Raw genomic sequence first — 5997 nt, forward strand, 5'->3', positions numbered from 1 at the left:
ATGGTATTTCATAGAATTACATATCTTCCAAAGTTGTGTTTAAAATGTTGTCGGTTTTTACTTTTACAAAAAACAGCGTCTTGAGTAATAAATGTTCAGAAAGAAAGACATTCTACCTTTATTTATACAAACACTGTAATTTTCAGTCGAACAATCACCATACTCTCGGTACCAGGAAAGGAAGTCTATAAAAGTCAGTGACCCCCTCCCCCTCTCTCTGAGTCACGGCTACTTTCTGTTACTCAAAACAATTATAATTTATAGTTTTTCCCCAATTAAAGCGTTTAACCGTAGTTAAATAAGCTGTGTTTAAGCAGTTTATTTTGTCCAACTTAACATTCTGCAAGGTTCGATCACAATCCATTTCAAATTGTTTGACTGTAGCGCAGCCTAGCGGTGGAATGGGAAAGATACGAAAAATGTGATATCCATCCGACTCCTATCTCATGAATCAACGTCTATTGCATATTACAAATAGAGTACACTTGGAAGTGTGTGTGAAATACCATCAGCTTTCCAGGTAACGCATCAATGTCTATAACATTACATATATCATCGCATACACTACTCCAGATAATGTGTTTCTAAGACAGTATAAATAACATTTGTGTAAAAAGGGTCACTCATCGCATACACATTATCTGGAGTACTGACCCTTTTTACACAAATGTTATTTATACTGTCTTAGAAACACATCACATATGATGAAGAGTATACTACATATATGAACTTATTAGTGAAAGCAAACAAGAATGTGTAATAATATGTCAACCACACTATTTCTACTATATCCAGTGCGATGAGGCCTTTCGTTAAACACCGGTGTTCAAATGGCTGGGTATAATATATGTATATCATGAACTACAACTGTAATGGTGTGAGCTAGATTAAGTACAATACAGTGTCTATTATAATCTTTGTATACCTAATAGACAAAGATGGATATCTGTTTCACGTATTCTGTGTTCCGTTCTTTTAACTTAACTACTATGTAGACACTGTGTGATTGACTGTTTTTCTTCTCTGTAGAAAACATCTCACCCTTCCTACACTCCGGAACGGCCGTGTGTCTCAGCACTACTGTGGTAATCTGGTCCGCTGCTGTCCTTGGAATAATCCAGATTGTTCTGCTCGTGTCCTGCACGTTTCTCGTGTTTATCAATAGGCGACAACGTCACAATAGACCTTGTCATTGTGGCAGTCGAGCTTCTATCTCCAGCAAGACTAAGCTCTTCACGTCATAGACAAACTGTGATGCCGAATGACAACAACATGAAGCGTCTTTCTTTTCTTGTTTTTTTTCTTGGTTCTTTCGAAACCAACTTGTTTACCAGTTTACACTTTAACCCAATCATATTGCAACATACAGCCAGCCCTACATTTAATGGTTTACCCAGTCATATTGTTACATACAACCTTAAGTTCAATGGTTTACTCAATCATATTGCAACATACAGCCAGCCCTACATTTAATGGTTTACCCAGTCATATTGTTACATACAACCTTAAGTTCAATGGTTTACTCAATCATATTGCAACATACAGCCAGCCCTACATTTAATGGTTTACCCAATCATATTGTTACACACAGCCTTACGTCTAATACATACAACTTTATGTCTAATGGTTTACCCAATCATATTGTTACATACAACCTTACGTCTAATGGTTTACCCAATCATATTGTTACATACAACCTTACGTCTAATGATTTACGCAATCATATTGTTACATACAACCTTACGTCTAATGTTTTACCCAATCACATTGTTACATACAACCTTACGTTTAATGGTTTACCCAGTCATAGTGTTACATACAACCTTACGTCTAATGGTTTACCCAATCATATTGTTACATACAACCTTACGTTTTATGGTTTACCCAATCATAGTGTTACATACAACCTTACGTCTAATGGTTTATGTAATCATATTGTTACATACAGCCTTACGTCTAATACATACAACTTTATGTCTAATGGTTTACCCAATCATATTGTTACATAAAATCTTACGTCTAATGGTTTACGCAATCATATTGTTACATACAACCTTACGTCTAATGGTTTACGCAATCATATTGTTACATACAACCTTACGTCTAATGGTTTACCCAATCATATTCTTACATACAACCTTACGTCTAATGGTTTACCTAATCATATTGTTACATATAATCTTACGTCTAATGGTTTACCAAATCATATTCTTACATACAACCTGACATCTAATGGTTTACCCAATCATATTGTTACACACAGCCTTACGTCTAATACATACAACTTTATGTCTAATTGTTTACCCAATCATATTGTTACATACAATCTTACGTCTAATGGTTTACCCAATCATATTGTTACATACAACCTTACGTCTAATGGTTTACCCAATCATATTGTTACATACAACCTTACGTCTAATGGTTTACCCAATCATATTGTTGCATATAGCCTTACGTCTAATGGTTTACCCAATCATATTCTTACATACAACTATACGTCTAATGGTTTACCCAATCATATTGTTACATACAATCTTACGTCTAATGGTTTACCCAATCATATTGTTACATACAACCTTACGTCTAATGGTTTACCCAATCACATTCTTACATACAACTATACGTCTAATGGTTTACCTAATCATATTGCTACATACAACCTTACGTCTAATACATACAACTTTATGTCTAATGATTTACCCAGTCATATTGTTACATACGGCCTAATGGTTTACCCAGTCATATTGTTACATACACCTTTTTGACTTTATAGGCTTTATTTTCCTTGAATGTTTTGTTATTGTTATTCATATACGGATTAAACGTGCTGCTCTTTGCATGTTCAACAATATTGTTTCTTAAATGTTTTCACCAATGGAAAAGAATGGAGAGTTTCCAGTAAACACCCTGTGTACAATGTTTGTTTTTATATAGTAACTAGTTTTGATATAGCCTCAATAATAAGTGGAATTTTTACGTACATTTCGTGTAGACTAGGAAATCTAATCGAATATTTTTGAGAAACAATTTTGTGTGTTAAAAAACGTTTATTATGAACAAAATAATTACAAAATGAGTATTCAAATAAAACTGACCATAATTTCCGTGTCATATAATACCGTTATTCTAACGCAATAACCTATATTTGTTACACTAACATAGAACTTTGGAAATAATATGTTAGCAAAAATTTTGTTTTTAAAGATGATCAATGTGACAATAGACTGTTGAGTGCCTCATTAAAATGTTTATGTATTTCAATCGTATACTTATCATACACTGTTGGTGTTTTCGTATATATCACATCTTCATCAGTTAGTTATCGGGAGGGAAGAAAAGGGTTTTTTTTATGTGGAATATTTTTCTCTACTGTAAGCCAATATATATTTATTCTGTCCAATTACTAGAGGTCTCTCTTTCACTGTGACGCGTTTCTTCATCGTTACTTGGGAAAATCCAGATGAAAACTTTGATCTTGTTACATGTAAGTCACGTCACCCCAAGCGGAGACGTTTGATTTTGTTACATGTAAGTCACACCACTCCTGGGTGAGGCATGTTTTCTTGTGACATGTAAGTCACACCACTCTTAGGTAAGATATCTTCTTCTTTCTTCAGAAGGGGGGGGGCATCGGTAGCACTTGGTAATAAGCTGGTTTTGATTATTTTAAAATTTTAATAAGTTGTACAGGAAAGCTGTTTTTAGTGCTAATGCTTGGTGATGTAACTGTTGCTTGTGGTACAATAAATGTTGTGTTTGTTAACTGTGTTGGGTTGAAATGTTTTACGTGTAGGACTGACATTTGAAGTTGCTTATGATGTCACGTAGACGTAACATGCTATATGAATGTGACGGAACTAAAACTTACTTTGTTACATGATATCCTCTTTTTTGGGTATAAACGTCTTTTGTTTTAAAGGATTTTTTGTACAATATTTAAGAAATATAAGACTTTCCTTTGGATAAACAGTAGAAACACCAAATCGCATCATTTTCTTTAACAAGACTGTTAAAGATTTGAGTTTACAGTTTTTGTTGTTTTTTAAAGTCTTAAGTTCCCTACATCTTTCAGAAAACACAGTAATCTCTTGTTTTATATATAGATATTTATACAGATTTTTAGCTTTAATATTAAGCTTTGATAATACTTTTGGATCATTTTCTGGCAGTGGTCTTTGCTAAAGTCTATATTCTTGTGTAAAGAGCCGTTATGAGATACGGAATGGTTTCCATATTCACCTGATTTGTCACCTCTAGGCTTCTTTTTACAGGATTATCTAAAGGATAAAAGTTATGTGCATCTTTTGGGGGGGGAACCCAATATATATGTGTGTGTGTGCGCGCGCGCGCGCAGATGAGGGCGGTAACGCTTAAATTACTTTATTACTTGAAGTCTACTGTAGATCCCCATAATGTTGGAACTTAAGACTTTAATACTTGAAGTCTACTGAAGATCCTCATAATGTAGGAACTTAAGACTTCAATACTTGAAGTCTACCGAAGATCCCCATAATGTTGGAACTTAAGACTTAAATACCTGAAGTCTACTGAAGATCTCCATAATGTTGGAACTTAAGACTTCAATACTTGAAGTGTACTGAAGATCCACATAATGTAGGAACTTGTTTTCTGAAAAAAATGTAGAGAACTTCAGACTTTGATTGTTGAAGTCTGCTGGAAGTCCCCATAATGTATTCACTTGTCACCTGTTGTTGGGGTGTTTGAAAAATAGATTTGGTCAGATACACATACACATAAAAATTCTGGTTTTAGAACATAAAAATAACTATAAACTATTCACTTGTAATGTTGGTGACAGTAATTTTCTCCGGTTGGTTCTATAGCAGCTCGAAAGATTAGGCCTACATACTTGAAGTAATAATTTCCTTTCTGTTTTGAGACGATACGAATCTGAGCAATAAACAACCCATTATGAAAACGAGAACCAGTATTAATAAATATAAACAAACTTAGGATTTTTATTCACATGTCACAAATTTCATCTTTGAACTTTTGATATCATAAATAAAAAAAAACTGAAAAACGTTTATCCATTCTTATTTTACGTCATAAGAACTTGTTCTGTGCTCCACAGTGGCTGAAAAGACACGTGATAATAAACAGATTACGTCGCTTTTTGATCCTTCGATGTCGGCTCTTCCTATCATTGCGAAGAGTAACGTTTTGTCCACAAGCAACATTCCGCGGATTACAAAAAAAAACAACAACTAAAGTTGGTTTTCAACTATACTAGAGGTTTAGGGCAACACAAATGTTGGTAATGTCGGTTCTTCTCTTTATTTTTAAAAGCCCTCCTACCTAGTGACTCAGCGGTAAGTCTGAAGGCTTATAACGCAAAAAAAAACATGTTTTCATACCCGCTGTTGGCACCACCCAGACAGCTCACACAACCTTTGTGCTTAACACGAACCAAACAAAATATAATCATGTGTCAAGATTTTGGATGAAAGACCGTTGCCTTTTGCAAAGTAATTTATAGAAGACTTATTTTCATTGCTAAGTCAATGTACACCGGTAGAATCCCTGAAAGTCAGTTTTACCCTTATCTCAAGTGCAAGGTTTAAAAATGTGTTTGTCTAGTCTCAGGTTCAAATAGATAGTTTAAAGGTTTGATGTTTGTCTAGTCTTAGGTGCAAGTAGAAATTTTAAAGGTTTGATGTTTGTCTAGTCTCAGGTGCAATTGCAAGGTTTAAAGGTGTAATGTTTGTCTTGTCTCAGGTGCAAGTAGAAAGTTTAAAGGTGTGATGTTTGTCTAGTCTCAGGTGCAATTGCAAGGTTTAAAAATGTGATGTTTGTCTAGTCTCAGGTGCAAATAGATAGTTTAAAGGTTTGATGTTTGTCTAGTCTTAGGTGCAAGTAGAAAGTTTAAAGGTGTGATGTTTGTCTAGTCTCAGGTGCAAGTAGAAATTTTAAAGGTTTGATGTTTGTCTAGTCTAAGATGCAATTGCAAGGTTTAAAGGTGTAATGTTTGTC

The 5997-nt window shown here is 34.3% G+C and overlaps 1 long non-coding RNA gene across 1 annotated transcript in view; it reads left to right on the plus strand.

The window, feature by feature from the left end:
- Positions 1 to 3766, plus strand: part of LOC111089846 — a 6773-nt gene extending 3007 nt beyond the window's left edge. The window contains exon 2 of the long non-coding RNA XR_002614014.1: positions 1030 to 3766. This is a non-coding gene — a long non-coding RNA (uncharacterized LOC111089846). The remainder of the gene's footprint in view (positions 1 to 1029) is intronic.
- The last annotated feature ends 2231 nt before the right edge of the window (positions 3767 to 5997 follow it).

The sequence above is a fragment of the Limulus polyphemus genome, unplaced genomic scaffold, assembly GCF_000517525.1.
Source record: "Limulus polyphemus unplaced genomic scaffold, Limulus_polyphemus-2.1.2 Scaffold7604, whole genome shotgun sequence".
NCBI classification, from domain to species: Eukaryota; Metazoa; Arthropoda; class Merostomata; order Xiphosura; family Limulidae; genus Limulus; species Limulus polyphemus.